The sequence below is a fragment of the Colobus angolensis genome, unplaced genomic scaffold, assembly GCF_000951035.1.
Source record: "Colobus angolensis palliatus isolate OR3802 unplaced genomic scaffold, Cang.pa_1.0 Scaffold75, whole genome shotgun sequence".
Classification (NCBI taxonomy): domain Eukaryota; kingdom Metazoa; phylum Chordata; class Mammalia; order Primates; family Cercopithecidae; genus Colobus; species Colobus angolensis.
Genome location: NW_012121265.1, coordinates 11295370 through 11317050, shown reverse-complemented (window position 1 = coordinate 11317050; position 21681 = coordinate 11295370).

Sequence of the window (21681 nt, the reverse complement as noted above, 5' to 3'; positions counted from 1 at the left end):
TACCTCAGTTCAAAATGCAGAAATCACCGGTCTTCTGTGTCCTTCGCGCTGGGGGTTGGAGACTGCAGCTGTTCCTATTCGGCCATCTTGCTCCGCCCCTAAATCTACGTAAAATTTCTTTACCTTTTGATTGTTCTTGAGGGTGGGGGAGATTCTGTGTTGTCAAAATAACTGTTTCATGTTTTAATTATTATATCTTTGATTACTTATGACAATCAGATCTTCTTAATGTTAAAAGAGCTGTTTTTTTTCCTATAGCTATGTTAATTTTCTGTATTTGCCTTTGAAATCTTGTGTCATTTGATTTAATTTCATTTTATCTACAACTACGTTAATTTTCTGTATTTGCCTTTGAAATCTTGTGTCTTTGATTTTATTTCAAAGTGTTCTGTGATCCTATTTCATCAAATATTTTAAACCTTTTGATATTTTTGAGAAACTCCCAATAATTCAGTTTTAAATTAAGTCTTTTTTGACCTTGAATTAGTTTGAGATTTTCTAAACAGGCTTCAGAGATTTGCCAAGATAATTTTTTTCTTTTCTTATAAAAGAGACATATTACGCTAATTAGGTTTATCTGATATGTTAAATTATATCGGAGGAATTGTCAAGTAAGAAATGATGCTTGACTAATACTATATCTAGAAAACACCATCCTCTCAGCCCTAAAAAGCTTCTTAAGCTGGTAAGCAACTTCAGCAGTCTCAAGATACGAAATAAATGTGCAAAAAATACAAGCATTCATTTACACTAACAATAGACAAGCAGAGATGAACTCCCATTCACAGTTGCTACAACGAGAATAAAATACCTAGGAATAAAACTAATGAGGGAAGTAAAGAACCTCTTCAGAGAGAACTACAAACCACTGCTCAAGGAAATCAGAGGACACAAACAAATAGAAAAACATTCTATCCTCACAGATAGAATCAATATTGTGAAAATGGCCATACTGGCCAAAGAAATTTACAGATTCAAGCTACTCCCATTAAACTACCATTGACATTCTTCAAAGAATTAGAAAAACTTTTAAAATTCATATGGAACCAAAAAGGAGCCTGTATAGCCAAGACAATCCTAAGCAAAATGAACAAAGCTGGAGGCATCAGCTACCTGACTTCAAACTATACTACAAGGCTACAGTAACCAAAACAGCATGGTACTGGTATAAAAACAGACACATAGACCAATGGAACAGGATAGAGAACTCAGAAATAGGACCACACATCTATAAACATCTGATCTTCAACAAACCTGACAAAAACAAGCAATGGAGAAAGGATTTCCTGTTTAATACATGAAACTGGGAGAAGTGACTAGCCATATGAAGAAAATTGAAACTGGACCCCTTCCTTCCTTACACTGTATACAAAAACTTACTCAAGATGGATTAAAGACTTAGATGTAAAACCCAAACTATAAAAACTCTAGAAGAAAATCTAGGAAATACCATTCAGGACATAGGCACAAACAAAGATTTCATGACAAACATCAAAAGAAATTGCAGCAAAAGAAAAAATTGACAAATGGGATCTAATTAAACTAAAGAGCTTCTGCAGAGCAAAAGAAACTGTCATCAATAGAGAACAGAAAACCTACAGAATGGGAGAACATTTTTCCAATCTATCCATCTGACAAAGGTCTAATATCCAGAGTCTACAAGTAACTTAAATTGCCAAGAAAAAAAAACTAACAACCCCATTAAAAAGTGGGCCAAGAACATGAACAGACATTTCTCAAAATAAGACATTTATGCCAACAAACATGAAAAAAAGCTCATCATGGATTATTAGAGAAATACAAATCTAAACCACAATGAGATACCATCTCACACCAGTTAGAATAGTGATTATTGATTTTTGTTTTTTTATTTTAAGACAGTCTTGCTGTGTCACCAGGTTGGAGTGCAGTGGTGCAATCTTGGCTTGCTGCAACCCTCCACCTCCCACGTTCAGGCGATTCTCCTGCCTCAGCCTCCCGAGTAGCTTGGACTACAGGTGCACGCTACCACGCTCAGCTAATTTATTTTTAGTAGAGATGGGGTTTCACCATGTTGGCCAGGATGGTCTCTATCTCTTGACGTCATGATCTGCCTGCCTTAGGCCTCACAAAGTGCTGGGATTACAGGCATGAGCCCCCGCCCCTGGCCAGTGATTATTAAAAAGTCAAGAAACAACAGATGCTGGAGAGGCTGTGGAGAAATGGGAATGCTGTTACACTGTTGCTGGGAATGTAAATTAGTTCAACCATTATGGAAGACAGTGTGGCGATTCCTCAAAGACCTAGAACCAGAAATGCCATTTGACCCATCAATCTCATTACTGGGTGTATATATACCCAAAGAAATCCAAATAATTCTATTATAAAGATACATACACATGTGTGTTCATTGTACCACCATTCACAATAGCAAAGACATGGAATCAGTGACCATCAATGATAGACTAAAGAAAATGTGGTATATATACATACCATGGGATACTGTGCAGCCATAAAAAAAAAATGAGGTTATGTCCTTTGCAGGGACATGGATGTAGCTGGAAGCCATTATTCTCAGCAAACTAATGCAGAAACAGAAAACCAAACACATGTTCTCATAACTGGGAGCTCAACAATGAGAACCCATGGTCACAGGGAGGAGAACAAAACACACTGGGGCCTGTCGGTGGGAGGGGTTAGGCGGATGGAGAACATCAGGAAACATAGGTAGTGCATGCTGGGCTTAATAACTAGGTGATGGGTTGACAGGTACAGAAAACCACCATGGCACACATTTACCTACATAACAAACCTGCACATCCTGCACATGTACCCCAGAATTTAAAATAACAAAATAGAAAATTGAAACTGGAAAAATATTTAACCTTCTTTGAGTTATATGGATATACATTATTAGTATGTGTTCCAGAAATTTTATAAAATTCCTAGAAAACTGGTAAGTCCTGGTAAATCAGTCATAATCACAGTTATTTTTAAATATTATATGTTAGAGATAACCCAATTTTATTGTCAATTACATTTTAATAAACTCTCAGATCTTTAACCATGTCTATTTTTAAAGTCTTTTGTCATCCACAGACATTAAGTATCTAAAATCCAAAAGTGCTTTATCTTCAAGAAAATTCATAGAAAAGACAAGTACAGATTCCTGATAACTTTAAAATCATATCATCGGACTGGGTTCGACTATCCAGTGCTCTAGTGAAGACAGACAGGTTCATGAAGCTGTTAACTCCACAACAAGTAAAACAAGAATTACAAGGCTCTCAATGAAATGACGATGAAAATTGTTTAATTACTGTTTTGTTTGAAACATTGCTTGTTCTTTCAATGTTTATTTTTCCAGATTTAAGAAAACCCTTTTTTTCTTTTATTTAAGCTATCTATACCATATAGCAATTTGGTAAAGTACAATTTTGTGAACAAAAATGGAAACATTTACTTTTCCCCAACTTGATCTCTCCAGAATTTGGACACTCTTCAAGAATATTCTTTTTATTCTTCTCCCAATGGCAATACAGGCATTTGCATAAGCTTAATAAAAAACTTGTTCTTCTTGTAACAAAGCACAATTGGAAACAGTGGTTATACTACCAAGGCTTTGACTGTGATGTCTCACTTTCTGATATGAACAAACAACTTTAAGGAACTAGGGTTGACTTCATAGGGCCATATGGGAAATAAATGGTGTGGTACCTTGAGTACATGATTCACATGGTTGCTTGACAGATGGGAAAGGAATGTCACTTTCTGCCAGGCCCAGGAACCTCAGGATACCTGAGGAATTACAAAGAGGAATTCACCCATATCTATAGGTATTACAGGCAAAGTTTGATGGTGAGTCCTTGGTTTGACTTTTTAGTTCCGAGAAGCTTTTAAAAGCCCAATCTGAAATTTCTTACTAGAAGTTCTCTAGAAGTTCTAGCAAAGCAAACTTAAAAGAGCCCAGGAAGAGGCAGAGCAAGGTGACTGAATAGAACCCTACAGTGATCATACCCTTGCGGAAACACCAGATTTAACAACTATCCACAGAAGAAAGCATCTCCATAGGAACTAAAAAATCGGGTGAACAGTCACAGAACTTGGATTTAACATCATAGCAAAGAAAGAGGCTCTGAAGAGGGTAGGAACGAGTCTACTTGTCAACACCACTCTTTTCCCATCCCCCAGCAGTACAGCATGGCATGGAGAGAGAATCTGTGCATTTGGGAGAAGGAGAGCCAAGTGGTTATGATTTTGCATTGGAACTCAATGCTACCCTGTCACAGCAGAAGACATCACAGGGCAGAACTGGGCTGTACCCATGGAGGGAGTATGTAGGCCAGCACTAACCAGAGGGGCATCATCCATCCCAGTGATCAAAACCTGAGTTTTAGCATGCCCCACTAGCATGGAGTAAAGTGCTGTAAGGTCTTAAACAGCCTTGAAAGACAGTCCAGACCACAAGGACAGAAATTCCTGGGGAAGTTTTGGTGCTGTGCTGTACTCAGAGCCAGCTGACCTGGGGTACAGATGACCCAGTGAAACAACAACTGAGGTAACCAAGGAAGAGTTGTAATACCCCTCCCCAAACCCCAGGTAACAGAGCTCACAGCTCCAGGAGGGAGTCCTTCTGCTTGAGGAAAGGAGAGGAAAGAGTAAAGAGGACTTATTCCTGCAACTTGGATACGAGTTTCAGTCAGTCAAAGCACCAAGCAGGGTCCTAAAGTTGCCATTCCAGGCCATCGCTCCTGGACAACATTTCTGGACCCATTTTGGCCAAAAGGGAACCCATTGCCCTGAAGATAAGGATACAGTCCTGCCAGAACTTGCTACCTGCTGAATAAAGAGCCCTTAGGCATTAAATGTCAGTAATAGACAAGCAGCAGTTGCCACAGGCCTGGGGCAAGTCTCAGTATTGTGCTGGCTTCAGGTGTGACCTAGCACATTCCCAGCTGTGGTGGCCATAGGGAGAGACTTCTGCTTGATGAAAAGGGTATGAAAGACATTGTCTTGCAACTTGGGTACCAGTTGAGCCCACAGTAAAATAAAGCAATAAGCAGACTCCTAAAGTCCCAAGTTTCAGGTCTTAGCTCTTTGGAGGGCATTTCTTGACCTACCCTGAGCCAGAAGGGAACTCACTGCCTTGAATGAGGTGAACTAGGCCTGGAAAGACCTATCACTTGCTGAATAAAGGGTGTCTGGGCCTTCAAAAACCAAACAAAAAAAACCCCAGCAGTACCCTGATTGTAGTTGCTATGAGCCTCCAGCAGTGGTAGTCATGAGCAGTGACTTCTGCTTAAGGGAGAGGGAAAAATAAATAGGACTTTGTCTTGCAACCTGGATACCAGCTCTGCCCCAGTAAAATATAAAACACAAAACAGTTTCCTAAAGCTCCTGATCCCGGCTCTAGCTCCTGGATGCCATTTCTAGACCTACACTGGGCCAGAAGGGAACTGGCTGCACTAAAAAGAAAGACCCAGTGCTGGCAAGATACATTATTTGCTGACTACAGAGTCTTTGGGTCTTGGAATAAACATAAGTGGCAGCCAAGAAATAGGCATGCCAGGCCTTGGGCAAGGACTGGTACTATGCTGGCTTCAGTTGTTACCCAGCAGAGTCCCAGTAGTAGTGGCCATAGGAATGCTTAAGTCACCCTTCCCTCAACTCCAGGCAATTCAGCACAGAGTGGGAGAGGCTCTGTTCAGGTGGAAAATAAGGGCAAACAACAAGAAAGACTGCCTGGAAATCCAGGGAATTCTCCACAATCTTACCCAAGACTGCCAAGGCAATAACTCTAAGTCTGTAAAACTTACAGCATTATGGGGCCTATAGTGCCCTCGAATGCACAAATGGGTGCAGTGACCACAGATTTAGATCACAACACTCAATTCCCTTTAATACTTGGAAAGCCTACTCAAGAGGGATGGGTATAAATAAGCCCAGACTGCAAAGGACACAATAAATACATGATTTTCGATGCCCAGACATCAGTGAACATACACAAACATCAAGACCATACAGGAAGAAGATTTCACAAAATGAACTAAATGAGACACTGATGATCAATTCCAGAGTAACAGAAGTATGTGAATTTTCAGACAGGTAATTAAAAGTAGCTTTATTGAGGAATTTCAATAAAATCCAAGATAACACAGAGAAGGAGTTCAGAATTATGAGATAAATTTTACAACGACAGTGAAATAATTTAAAATAATTAAGCAGAGATTCTGGAGCTGAAAAATTCAATTGACAAACTCAAGAATACACCAGTCTCTCAACAGCAGAACTGAATGAGTGAAATAGTTATTGAGCTTGAAGACAAGTTATTTGAAAACAGAAAGTCAGAATAGTCAAAAGAAAAAAGAATAAAAATTAATAAAGCATGCCTATAAGATCTAGAGAATAGCCTCAAAAAGGCACATCTAAGAGTTATTGGCCTTAAAGAGCAGGTAGAGAAAGAGACTGAGGTAAGAAAGTTATTCAAAAAGATAATAACATAGAACTTTCCAAACCTAGAGAAACATATCAATATTCAAGTACAAAATAATTATAGAAAACCATGCAGATTTAAACCAAATAGACTACCTCGAGACATTTAATAATCAGACTATCAATGGTTAAGAATAAAGAATCCTAAAAACATCGAGAAAAAAAGAAAAAAAACCACACACACATAAAGGAGCTCCAATATGTCTGGCAGCAGATTTTTCACTGGATATTTTACAGACCAGGAGAAAGTAGCATGATATATTTAAAATGCTGAAGGAAAATATTTATCCTTGAATATTATATACGTGAAAATATCCTTCAAACATGAAAGACAAAGATTTTCCCAAACAAAACTGAGGAATTTTGTCAACACCAGACATATCCTACAAGAAATATTAGAGGTAGTTATTTAATCAGAAAGAAAAGGACATTAAAAACCAATAAGATATCTGAAGGTACAAAACACACAGGTAAAAGTAAGTACACACACAAATACAGAATATTGTAACACTAATTGTGGTTTGTAAACTACTCATATCTTGAGTATGAAAAGAAGCCTATCAAAAATAAAAACAAACTTTTTAGACATAGTATAAAATATAAACACAAATTTTAAAAAGTATGGGGTGAAGATAAAGTGTAGAGTTGTTTTAGTTTTCTTGTTGTTTGTGTGTTTGTTTTTGCAATTACATTTAAGTTGTCATCAGTTTAAAATCGGTAATAATGTTAATTGCAATCCTTATGATAACCTTAGATCAAAAAACCAACACAACAGATACACAAAAAAATGAGGTAAGAAATTAAAACATATCACTAGAGAAAATCACTTTCACAGTAAGGAAAATAGAATAGAAGGAAGAATGATAAGACCACAAAATAGCCAGAAAAGAAATAACAAAATGACAGTAGTTTACTTATCTATAGTAATATTGAATGTAAATGGCATAAACTCTCCAATGCAAAGACAAAGAGTGATTAAATGGAGTTAAAAACAAGACCCAGTGATCTCTTGCCAATAAGAAACACAATTCACCTATAAAGATACACAGACTAAAGAGATGAAAAAAGATAATCTATGCGCATGCAAACCAACAAAGAGCAGAAGTAGTTATATCAGACAAAATAGATTTCAAGACAAAAACTGTAAAAAGAGACAAAGATGGTAATTATTTAATGGTAAAAAATAAATTCAGCAAGAGGATATCACTATTGTAAATATATACGCACCCAACACTGGAGCACCCAGATATAAAAAACAAATTTTATTGAAACTAAAGAGGGAAATAAATCTGAACACATCAACTGTGGGAGATCTTAATGCTACACCTTTCATCACTAGACAGATCATCCAGACAGAAAAACAAAGATCCATCAGACCTCATCTGCACTATAGACCAAATGAACCTCAATGTTTACAGACTATTTCATCCATTATCTGCAGAACACACATTCTTCTCAACACATGAATCATTCTCAAAGATAGACCACATGTCAGGCCACAGAACAAGTCTGAAAATATTCAAAAAATTGAAATAATATCAAATATATTTTCTGATCACAATGAAATAAGTAGCAATCAACAAAGGGAAATTTGGAAAGCATATGAACATATAGAAATTAAACCATAATAATCCTGAATGACCAGTGTGTGTGTCAATGAGTAACTTAAAAGGAAATTTTTAAAGTGTATTGAAGCAAATGAAAATGGAAACAGAAAAAGCAAAACCTATGGGATACAGCAAAACAGTGCTGAGAGAGAAGTTTATAGCAATAAGTGCCTACAACAAAAAGTAGAAAAACTTCAAATTAACAACCTAATGATGGATCTTAAAGAACATAAAAGCAAAAGCACAACAAACCCCAAATTAGTACAAAAAAGAAATGTAAGAGCATAAATAAAATTCAGATGGAAAAATACAAAAGATCCATTAAGTGAAAAAAAATTTTTTGTTTTGAAAAGAAACAAAACTTACAAACCTTTAGCAGGACTAACAAAAAAAAGATATCCAAATAAATAAAATCAAAAATGAAAAAAGACATTGCAAGTGATATCACAAAAACTCAAAGAATTATTAGAGACTATTATGAACAACTATGTGTCAGTAAACTTGAAATCTTAGAAGAGATAAACTCCTAGACAGATAGTCTACCAAGATTGAAACCCAAAATATGAACGGACCAGTAACAAGAGATTGAAACGACAGTAGTCTTCTAGCAAAGACAGTAACTTTACCTGATGAGACTTCACAGCTGAATTCTCAAAACATTTAAAGAACTAATGCCAATCCTACTCAAACTATTCCAAAAATTAGTTTGAGAATATTCCATCCCAGCAGAAAGGAATACTTCCAAACTCATTCTATGAGGCCAGTATTCCCCTTATACCAAACTCAGACACATTAAACAAAAAGCAACTATAGGCCAATATTGCTATAAACATTGATGCAAAAATCCTCAGTAAAATATTAGCACACCACATTCACCAACATATTAAAAGATTATTTATCATGCCCAAGTAGGACTCATCCCAGGGATGCTAGGATATTTCAACATATGTATATCAATATGATACATCATTTCAAAAGAATAAAGAATAAAAGCCATATGATCACTCCAATTAATGCTGAAAAGGCATTTGATAAAATTCAGCATCACTTTATGACCAAAAGAGCCCCAGGAAACCTGGTGATATTGTTAGATTTTGTGTCCCCACCCAAATCTAATTTTGAATTGTAATCCCCATAATCTCCACATGTTAAGGGAGAGAACATGTGGAGATAATTTAATCATGCGGGTGGTTTTCCCCATAGTGTTCTTGTGACAGTGAGTGAATTCTCATGAGATCTGATGGTCGTATAAGGGGCTCTTCCTGCTTTGTCCATCACTTTTCCTTCCTGCTGCCTTATGAAGAAGCTTCTGCCATGATTGTAAGTTTCCTGAGGCCTCCCCAGCCATGCTGAATTGTGAGTCAATTGAACCTCTTTCCTTTATAAATTACCCAGTCTTGGGCAGTTCTTTATAGTAGTGTGAAAACGGACTAATACACTGGGTATAGAAGAAACATATTTCAACATAGTAAAAGCCATCTATGACCACCCCACAGCTAGTATCATATTGAATGGGGAAAAATTGAAAGCCTTTCCTCTAAGATCTGGAAGAAGAGAAAGATGCCCATTTTCACCACTGTTATTCAACACAGTATTGGAAGTCACAGCTAGAGCAATCAGACAAGAGAAATAAATGAATGACTTTCAAATTAGGAAGGAAGTAGTAAAATTATTTTTGCAGATATGACCTTATATTTGAAAAAAACTAAAGATTCAATCAAAAATTATTAGAACTGACAATTTCAGTAAAGTTCAGTAAAATTCAGTAAAATTATTAGAACTGACAACTTCAGCAAATTCAGACAAATTCAGTAAAGGATACAAAAACCAACATTCAAAAATCGGTAGCATTTCTACATATCAACAGTGAACAATCTAAAAAAGAAATCAAGATGGTAATCCCCTTTACAATAGCTACAAATAAAATAAAATACCTATAAACTTAACCAAGGAAGTAAAACTTCTCTACAATAAAAGCTATAAAACATTGATGCAGGAAATTGAAGAGAGCACAAAAAAATGAAGATATTCCATGTTCGTGTATTGGAAGAAACCAATATTGTTAAAATGTCCATACTAACCAAAGCAAACTACAGATTCAATGAAATCACTATCAAAATTCACAAATATAAAAAACAATCCTAAAATTTATATGGAAACACAAAAGACCCAGAACTAGCAAAATAAACTGGAAGAATCACTTTGTGTGATGTCAAATTATACTACAGAATTATAGTCACCAAAACAGCATGGTACTGGCATAGAAAACATACAGACACATAAGATAATGGAACAGAAAACTCAGAAATAGTTCCATATATCTACAGCGAACTCATTTTCAACAAAGATGTCAACAATATACATTGAGGAAAGGACAGTCTCTAATAAATGTTGCTGCAAAAACTAAATGTTCATATGCAGAAGATTAAAACTATACCCCTATCTTTCACCATATAAAATCTAATCAAAATGGATTGAAGATTTAAATCCAAGACTGGAAAGTATGAAATTACTAGACAAAATCCTTGGGGAAATTCTCCAGGACATTGGTCTGAGCAAACATTTCTTGAGTAGTATCCCAAAAGCACATGCAAAACAAAGCAAAAATGGACAAGTGGGATTAAATCACATTAAAAGAGCTTCTGCACAGTGAAGGAAACAGTCAACAGAGTGAAGCAACAACCCACATAATGGGAGAAAATTTTTGCAAACTATCCATCTGACAAGGGATTAATAATCAGAACATACAAGGAGGTCAAACAACTCAATTGGAAAAATCTAATAATCCAGTTAAACAATGGGCAAAAGATCTAACAGACATTTCTCAAAAGACACACAAATGGCAAATGGGTATATGAAAAGGTGCTAAACATCACTGATCAGAGAAATGCAAATCCAAACTATAATGAGTTATCATCTCACACTAGTTAAATTGGCTTTTATCCAAAAGACAGGCAATAATGAATGCTGGCAAGGATGTGGAGAAAAGAGAACCCTTGTACACTGTTGGTGGGAATGTAAATTAATATAGACACTATAGAGAACAGTATGGAGGCTCCTCAAAAAAACTAAAAATAGAACAAATCCCACTGCTAGGTATATACCTAAGAAAGGAAATCAGTATATGGAAGAGATCCCATGTTTACTGCAACACAATTCACAATAGCTAAGATTTGGAAGCAACCTAAGTGTCCATCAATAGAAGAATGGATCAAGAAAATGTGGTACGTATACAAAATGGAGTGCTATTTAGTCATAAAAAGAATGAGATATCATTTGCAACATAGATGTAACTGGATGACGTTATAAGTGAAATAAGCCAGGCATAGAAAGACAAACTTTGCATGTTTTAACTCACGTGTGGGAACTTAAACAATTGAACAGATGGAGATAGAGAATAGAATGGTGGTTACCAGAGGCCGAGTATAGTAGTTAGGGATGGTGGGGGAGTAGGGATGGTTAATACGCACAAAAATATAGTTAAATACCATGAATAAGATCTCATATTTGATAGCACAACAGGGTGACTACAGTCCAGAATGATTTGTTGCACATTTTAGAATAATTAAGGGAGTATAAATGGAATGTATGTGACACAAAGAAATAATGAAAGCTTGAGGTGATGGACATCCTATTTACCCTGATGGGTATATTATATTGTATGCCTGTATTAAAATCCCATGTACCTAAGTATATACACTTACTATGTACCAATAAAAATTAAAAATTTAAGGAGTAAAAACTTTATAGTTACATTAAAGAGCTTGTATTAAAGTCACTATTCTTGCTTTATTTATATAAATAATCAGTCCAAGTTTCATGAGATTCAAGTTATCTCGCAAACAAATTAGTCTTACTGTGATTATCTTTGGTAAAATTGGGGGTGACTATAGAAGGAAATTTTGCTTCAGTATAAGCCTACCTATATTGTACCTATTAATAGATTTTAATCCTGTTCTTTGAGGTTTTGTTATTCAACCTTTTAAAGTGGACTGGATCCTGAATTTCTCCAGCATTTGCCTAGAATTCTTCAACTGCCTTTCTCACTTAGTATGACTAAGAACAAAAAACACCCTTTTCCTGAAGCCCTGCATGCTGAAGCTGGATGAGCTGATATGAACATTAAAGAGATCACCACAACTTTTATATGGAAAACCTTTGTGCCTGTTTCCCTGTGGGCCACTCAGATATCACCAGAGACATTTAGACACCAAAAGATACTTTTTACCTACAAGTTTAGAAGTCTTGACTGGCTGCCCTTCAGACTCAAACATGATTTATAGTCTGCTCCAATTATTAACTTTCCTTTTTTTGTTGTTGCCATGGAAATGCCTCTTCAATGGGTTATTACTTTACCAACTCAGTTTCTGGATTTTAAAACTTATTGGGGAAATGACAGATGGAGTAATGTTGAGGCTCAGGAGACACCAAAATATGAACATACCCCAAAATATGACCACAGGGGACCAGAATATGCCACCCCAAAATACACTTCTTTGGCAGTTTTGAGCTGCTGCTTCTGGTAAACGGGAGGTAGAGGAGTATCCCTGAAAAGCTATCCTATTGTAAAATCAATTTATATCCATAAAGGCAGAGTGTATTAGTAAAAGTACTTGTATTAAGAAGAGGACTGCTGAAGATAAATTTTATTATCTGAGGGACTTTTTAATTGCATAACAAGATAACCTTTATTCCCCAAACACTTCCTTTCCTCACTCTCCTATGACTTATGTCACCACCAGCCATCCCTCAGAAGCCCAAAGCTCCTATTCCTTTCTGTTGCTCAGGATGCTACTGAAGCTTCAATCATGTGGCCTTTAAGGCTCATGTTTTGTGGGAGCCCTGTGCATATGTACATAATTACATACAGTTTTACTCCTGTTAATCTTTCTTATGTCAATTTAATTTGTAGCCCAAAGAACCTGAAAGGATAGAGGGAAGCCATTTTTCATTCCACTACACTGTTGCAATTTCTTGCTCTGAATCATGTGATGAAGGATGACTGATAATAATTGTCAAGGCTAGGCATGGTGGCTCATTCCTGCAGTCCATACACTTTGGTAGGCCGAAGGTGGATAGAGCTTGAGTTCAGGAGTTTGAGAGCAGCCTGGGCAACATGGTGAAACCCCTTCTCTGCAAAAAGTGCAAAAATTAGCTGGGTTTGTGGCGCGCACCTGTAGTCCCAGTTATTAGAGAGGCTGAGGTGGGAGGATCTCTTGAGTCTGGAAGGTGGAAGTTGCAGTGAGCCATGTTAGCCCACTGCACTCCAGTGGCGACAATAGAGTGAGACTCTGTCAAAATAATGATAATAATTGTTGAGAAGCCAGAACCCTCAGTGCTAGACAGGTACTAATTGCTGAACTTGTATATAAAACTTAGAAAAGAATACATTAATGAGTCAAAGAAATAGTATTTGCTCATCTGGATTTATTGACTTTAATGACCATTTTCTCCAATTTCTTTTGAAAAATTTACATAAAAATGAGGAAGAACATTTCTTTCATGTTACATTTTTATTCCTGAGTTATTCCTTTGAGATCTTGCTTATTAACAATTTTGTTGTGATCTTCCATCTTCATAGGGTCATGCCATCTAGTTTATTTCTCTCTGACTTAAATGCTAACTGATGGCACGGTCCAGGCTAAAAGCTTCAGACAAGTAGAGTTTCTTGTGCTTAACAAGCCTGCCCTGCAGGCCGCCTTTGGAAATGGCAGGCTTAACAGCCTGGTGAGCAAACAGCAGAGTTGCTTTCACACTTGAGTTATGATCTGTTTAAACTTCAAGTCAACTACCATTCAGGGCTCACATTTCCTGAATATGTGGGATAGGAGGAGTTTCAGAATAACAGAGACAATTGCCCAAGTCCAAAGGGGAGGTTTCCAGGTTTTTAAAGGAGGTACAAACAAATTATGGATCGGTCTTTAAAAGTGTTTGAGGAGAAACCTCCCTTAGTGTACTTAATGAAATAAATTAGAGGTGCAAGCAAATAGAAAGTATTCTAAAAATGATCTATCATGTATCAAAATTTAGGCTACTATTCTGAGACATAGCTTTAAGCTTCCCCAGGTTGGCTACAAATATAACCCCCAAACTGGTAAAGTTTTAGGGCTCTACTCTGCTATTCCATTATTTAGTACCTCCATAAAGGCTATAAAGACCTAAACTGCTACTTCTGCCTTTCTATTAATAAACAAATGCTTCTGGAATTAAGCATTCCAGAAGCATCACCAAGTGACTCAGATCAAAAAAATTCCTTATTACTGGACTCACCTGTTGGTTTGGCTCTGCTCTTTTGACTTGTTATTTTCTTTATATATGGAGCTTATGACCACCTACTTTGCTTTGCCTTCAGAATTTTTGCCACTTTGACCTGTCTTCCTATTTGAGTCCTTTTATCTGGTACTGTGCTGACTGTGTCAGCTCTGATGGCTCTGGCTCTTACTTGGAACACCTACCTGTTCCTACAACTATGCCCCAGGTCATTGAGCCTTCCATCTCTTTGGCACCAACACCCTTTACAGAATGGGTTTTTGAGACCTGTTACCCTCTGCACCTGACTGACATCCAGACTCTGGAGTGACCAGTTTTTGTGAAGGGTTCCATGGATTTCTGGTGATGTGACAAGAGGTTAACTTACTTGCCTCTCTTCTCCTCCATGGGAAAACTGGGCAAATGATAAAGGAATCTGTCTTTTCTTTCATGCTTCAGAAAATGAAGGAAACAATTGGATATTTGCAATAGGCTAATGGCCCTGAAGTCCATCTACAGGTTTTGTAAGAAACAAAACTCCAATGGTGGGATGCTCAAACTTAGCTGTGGCTCCTGCTCTGATGAAAGCCTGGTTTCTTCATCTCCTACTTATAAAATCCAACCTCACAATACTTAGGGAAGGAAGGAAGGAAGGACAGGAATGCCTCTTGCAGGTGTCTGAACAAAAGAAAAAATACTTCCCCTCCTTCACCAGCTTTATTGAGGTATAATTGACAAAATTGTACATTAAAATTTAAAGTGTATAATGTAGTAACTTACATGCATATACATTGTGAAATAATTGCAACTATCAAGTTAACTAATCCATATTATATATATTATTTTTGGTGAGAATGCTTAAGATCTTAGCAAATTTCAAGTATAATATTATCTGTAGACACCATGCTATATGCTAGATTCTCAGAACTATTCATCTTATCATTGAAAGTTTGTACCCTTTCTCCTACATCTCTCTTCATTTCCATCACCCCTAGTGCTTGGCAACCATCCTTCTATTCTATATTGTTTTAAAGAGTTGGAGTTTTTTGTTGTTGGTTTTTGGTTTTGGTTTGTTCTGTTTTTGATTCCACATATAAGTGATACTATATATTGTCTTTGGCTTCTATCTCTAAGAATAATGTCCTTCAGATTTATTTATGTTGTCAAAAATTACATATTTGCTTCTTTTTATAAAATATTGCATTGGGGCTTGTGTGTATAATTTTTTTTATCTATTCATCCACTGACGGAGATTAAGATTGTTTCAATATCTTGACTGCTGTGAATAATGCAGCAATGAACATGGGAGCACAGATGTCCATTAGGGAAACTGAATTCATTTCCTTTGGCTTTATATGAAGAATACAGAGAAGTGAGATTGTTGGATCTAATGGTAGTTTTATTTTGTTTTGTTTTGTTTTAGGAATCTTCATGCTGTTTTCCAGAATGGCTATACCAGTTTACATACCCAACAGTACACAAAGGTTCCCTTTTCTCTACATCCTTGCTAACATTTATCTGTCTTTTTGATAAAAGCCATCCACACAGATGTGAGACATTATCTCATTATGGTTTTGATTTGTGTTTCTTTGGGTAGCAATGCTGAGCACCTTTTCACATACTCATTGACCCATTTATATGTCTCCTTCTGGGAAATGTCTGTTAGGTACTTTGCTCAGGTTTTCATCAGAATATTTGTATTTGCTATGGAATTGTATGAGTATCTTATGTATTTTGGAAATTAACCCGTTATTGGATATAGTTTGCAAATATTCTCTCCCATTCCATAGGTTGCCTTTTCATTTTGTTGTTTCCTTTGCTATGCAGAAGCTTATTAGTTTGATAAAGTCCCAATTATTTTTTACGTCTGTTGCCTTTGTCTTTGGTGTCAAAATAAGTTATAAAATAATTGATAAGACTAACGCCAAGGAATTTTTCCCCTATGTTTTCTCCTTGGAATTTCACATTTTTTCCATCTTACTTTTAAGTCTTTAATCAGTTTTGAGTAAATCTTTGTAAGTGCTGTAATACAGGGGACCAGTTATATTTTTGGTATGTGGAAATCCAGTTTTCTCAACACCGTTTATTGAAGAGACTATCCTTACTACATTGTGCGTTAGCTTCCTGCCAAAGATGAGCTGACTATATATTTGTGGGTTTATTTCTCGGTTCTCTGTCTGGTGTCGATAATCTTTGCGTCTGGTTTTAAGCCAGTACATACTTTTAAAATTACTATAGCTTGGTAATGTGGTTTGAAATCAATCAGTAAAAGATAACCAGCTTCCTTCTACTTTCTCATTACTGTTTTGGCTACTCAGGGTCGTTTGTGTTTCTACACACATTTTGAGATTTTTTTTTTCTGTGAAAAATGCCATTGGGATTTTCATAGGGATTGCATTGAATCTGTAGGTCCCTTGAGAAGCATGGACATTTTAGAAATATTAATTCTTCCAATTCCTGTGCATGGGCTGTTGTTCCATTTATTTCTGTATTCAATTCCTTTCATCACTTTATAGTTTTCAGTGTATAAAGATACTTCACACCCCCTTGATTATGTTTATTTCTACATATTTTGTGGTTTTTCATGCTGCTGTGAATGGGATTGCTATCTCAATTTTTCTTTAAGTTTGTTATTGGTGTATAGAAATACAAGTGATTTTTATGTTGATTTTATACCCTGTAACTTTTACTGAATTCATCAGTATTAAGATTTCGGTTGAGTCTTTAGGGTTTTCCACCTTTAGATCACGCCATCTGTAAACAGAGACAATACTGGTTCATTCCAATTTGGATGCCTTTTGTTTTTCTTAATTTTCTAGGACTTACAAAACTATTTTGAATAAAAGTGGCAAGAGTGAGCAATCTGGTTTTGTCCCTGGTTTGGGAGGAAAAGCTTCTACTCTTTCACTATTGATGATGGTAATTAGCTGTGCGTATGTCATACATGGCCTTCATTGTCTTGAGGTCCATTTATTTTAAGTCTAATTTAGTGTTTTTATCATGAAAGGATGTTCAATTTGTCACATGATTTTTCTGCATCTATTAAGGAGATCATATGATTTTTATAAATCATTTTGTAAATATGGTGTATCATTTTATTGATTAGCACGTGTTGAACAATTCTTGCACTCCAAAAATTAACTTCACTTGATCATAAGAAACTTTTAATGTGCTGTTGAGTTCTGTTCTCTAGTATTTTATTGAGGACTTTGGTATACATGTTCTTCAGGATATTGGCTTATACTTTTCAGGTAGTATCCTTGTTTGGCTTTGGTATCAAGAGTAATATATGGCTTTGTAAAATAAGTTTGGAAGTGTCCCTCTTGAAGTTTTTATAAGGGCTTGAGAGAAATTGACATTAATTCTTAAAAGTTTGATACAATTCAGCAGCGAAGCCATTAGGTCTTGGGCTTTTCTTTGTTGAGAAGTTTATGATTATTGATTCAGTCCTAATTATTATTGGTCTGTTAAGATTTTTCATTCATTCATGATTCAGTCTTGGTAGGAGGAATATTTCTAGGAATTTATCCATGTCTTCTAGGTTATCCAATTTGCTGCTGTAAAATTGTTCGTAGAAGTCTTTTATGATCCTTTGTATTGTGATGGTATCAGTTGTAATATCTCCTCTCTCATATCTGATTTATTTGAGTCTTGTTTTTTCTTTAGTCAATTGTTTTTTTAAATGCCATTTCTTAGTTCCATTTATCTTTTCTATTTTTTTTTTCTAGTCTCTATCTTATTTGTGCTCTAAATTTTGTTATCACCTTCTCTTGGCTTTGTGCTTTTCTTTTTCTACTTCCTTGTGGTATAGTTAGGTTTTCCATTTGATTTTTTTCCTTGTTGTTAGTGTGGCTATTACTATGAATGTTTCTCCTAGAACTACTTTTGATGCATTCTGTAAGATTAGAATGTTGTATTTCCAATTTTGTTTGCATAAAGTTATTTTTGATATCACTTTTGACTTATCCTTTGATTCACTGACTTTTTCAGGAGTGTCTTTCTTAATTTCCACTTATTTGTGACAATTTCCATTTTCTTTCAGTTACTGGTTTCTAGTTTTCTGCCACTGTGTCTGGAAAAGACCAGAAATGATTTTAGTCTTTTTAAATTTGCTAAGATTTTTTATGTGATGTAACATATTAATCTATCTTGGGGAACATTCTGTGTGCAGAATATTCTATTGCATTGCTGTCTATTTCTGCCTTCCAACCTGCTAATATTTGCTTAATATATTTAGTTGCTCCAATGCTGAATGTATTTATATTTATAATATCCTTGTAATTGACTCCTTTATTATATAATCATCTTTTTTGTCTCGTTACAGTTTGTGACTTAACATTTATTCTGTCTGATGTTAAGTATGTCTATCTCTGCTCCCTTTTGCTTTCCCTTTGCATGAGATTTTTCTATTCCTTCACATTCAGTATATGCTTTTCCTTATAGCTGAAGTTAGTTTCTTGAATGCGACATAGTTCAGAGTTTGGGCTTGTTTTGTTTTATTTAGTTTATCCATTTATCCATCCTATGTTTTTTGATTGGCGAATTTAATCCATTTACATCCAAGGTATTTACTGATAAATACTATTACCATTTTGTTCATTGTTTACTCTCCATTTTATAGTTCCTTTCTTGCTCTCTTACTATCCTTCCCTTATTACTTGATGATTTCCTTTAACGGTATGTGTCTTAGTCCATTTGTGTTGCTGTCAAGAAATTCCTGAGGCTGGGTAATTCATAAATAAAATACGTTTATTTTGTTCCTGGTTCTGTATGCTATACAAGAAGCATGGTGTCAACATCTGCTTCTGGTGAAGGATTCAGGCTGCTTCCCCTCATGGTAGAAGGTGAAGCGGAGCTGGCAAGTGAGATCACATAATGAAAGAGGAAGCAAGAGTTGGGGAGGTGGCAGATTCTTTTTTAACAATCAGCTCTTACATGAACTAATGGAGTGAGAATTTACTCTTGCTTTTAGGATGGCCCCATGCGGTTCATGATGGATCTGCCCCCATGACTTGCACATCTCCTCCTAGGCCCAGCCTCTAACATGGGGCATCAAATTTCAACTTGAGATTTGGAGGGAACAGCTATCCCAACTATCAGTATATTTGGATTCCTTTATCTTCTGTGTATCCATTACAGAGTTTGTATGTGGTTATGATGAGATGTACAATAAAACATCTTATAGCTATAAACAGCTTATTTAAAGCTGTTAAAAACAAATTCCAACACATACAAAAATTGTATCTTTTACCTTCCACCCACATTTTATATTTTTGTCAAAATTCATATATTTTATATATTGTGTATACATTAACAAATTATTGTACTTATATTTTCAATACTATTGTCTTTTAATCTTTGAGTTAGGTGATTTACACACAATCATTATATAATATTCTGAAATTGACACTACTGTTACTAGTGAGTTTTAGAATTTTATATATTTTCTTGTTAAATAACATTCTTTCACTTTAGCTTAATTTCTGTTTTGTTCCCTTTATTTTCAGCTTTCATTTGCCTTTAGTATTTCTTTTAAGTTAGGTCTAGTGGTGATCAACTTCCTCAGCTTTTGTCTGGAAATGTTCTTATCTCTTATTTTTGAAAGACAACTCTTCCAGATATAGAGTTCTTGGTTGATAGTTTTTCTTCCTGCTTTTTTATTTTAGCACTTTATTCTCCCACTTTTTTTCTAGTCTGCAAGGTTTCTGCTGAGAAATCCACTGATAGCATTATGGGAGTCTCCTTAGATGAGTTTCTTTTCTCTTGCTGAGAAGCCTCTCTTGTTTTCAAATGGTCTACAACTCAGACTCAGGATGCCCATATTTCTTAATTTTGTAAAACGTGAAGTGTAAAGATGAGTAATCATAAGTCTCCCCTACCTGCGGCTCCACATGCTTTCTCTTTTGATTTTTAACAACATAATTCTTACTATCCCTTTTGTCTGTGTTTGGACCAAAGTTAGTAGTTTAATGGTCTGGCATTCCTGTTCATTAAAGTTATACTATGGGGAAAGGAATGATAAAGCACCTTCAATCCTTTTTATTATAAATCTACCACAATGAGGATCTGCCTACCAGATATAGGCACTCACTACCAAGACCAGGGGGTCATCTTGGTAGGTTAACTTTTCATCTTTCTTAATAGGCACATGAGGAACATGCTTAGCAGGTTTTCTGCAAAAACAGAAACCTATGACATCAGAAAAGCCAGAAGACAGTCTGCTGGAAACATCCCAGTGCATCAGGACCAATGAAGTTATTTTTTTTTCCTGGACTAGAGAGGAAGCACAGATGGAATGAGAATGTGTCTGGACTTCCCTTTTGTGTTGGCTTTTGAGAACTCCACTGAGCCTAAGCAACCAGAACGTTCTGTTTGGGTTTGTTTTAAAAGTCAACCATATGCCACTGCCTCAAATTAGCCACTCCCCAGAGATGGCAAAGTTTTTTATCCATTCCACAAAGGTGGTATTGGCCATGATGAAAGAATGCAGCTGCTTCTCTGTTAGTGCTAATGCTTTTGGGGAGATATGAGAGGCCTCTTTCAAAAATTATCACTTCTGTGTTGAAAGGTCCCTTCTATCTCCCTTGTTATATAGGGTTATGGAGCTATTTCCAATTGTGATTTTTGATAATTGCCAAAGATGTAGTAAAACCATACATCTAAGATACTACAGGACTCCTTACAGTATCAGTGTGAGAACAGGATAAAGTAATTGGCAATTGTCTTTCACACTAAGTTAGCTCTCTAGACATCATTTATTTGAGTTACAATCTATTTACTAAATTTTCCTGATATATTTCACTTAGAGTGCTTGTAAAAATATGAGTTCCGATTCCTTCTATTTTGGCAATTGGTTCTGTAAGTCTGCAGAAGAGTAGAGGTACTGCCACTCTTACCAAGCACCACAGGCAGCTGATCTAGCTGTACGAGCAAGGATCCTTTGTGCTGTCTGAGTTATGCACTAACAAACACTGGGGCCCAAATTATGTGAGTGGAAGGCATGACGGACTCTGATTCTTACTCCTGAGTTCAAGTGCCTTAAAAAATTGTCTTCCTGACATAGGAACAATAATTTCCAGGAAAATTCCTGATATCAGAAGAAAGAGGCAGCACAAGCCCTTGGTGGGCCCATTGTTCTACCAACAAGTGAAACAAACCAAAACTTCTTGTTGGTCATAAAAGTCACCAGTAAAACACGTTAAGTTTAAATTTGAAACGCAGAGTTTACCTAAACATACCAATTTTTTTTTTCAAGCTTTCCAGCTCTAACAGGATCAGATCCACTTGTCCTAACTCTGCTCACTTATGAAAAGAAGGGGGGTAAAGTTACTACCCCAACACTTGGAAAATAAAA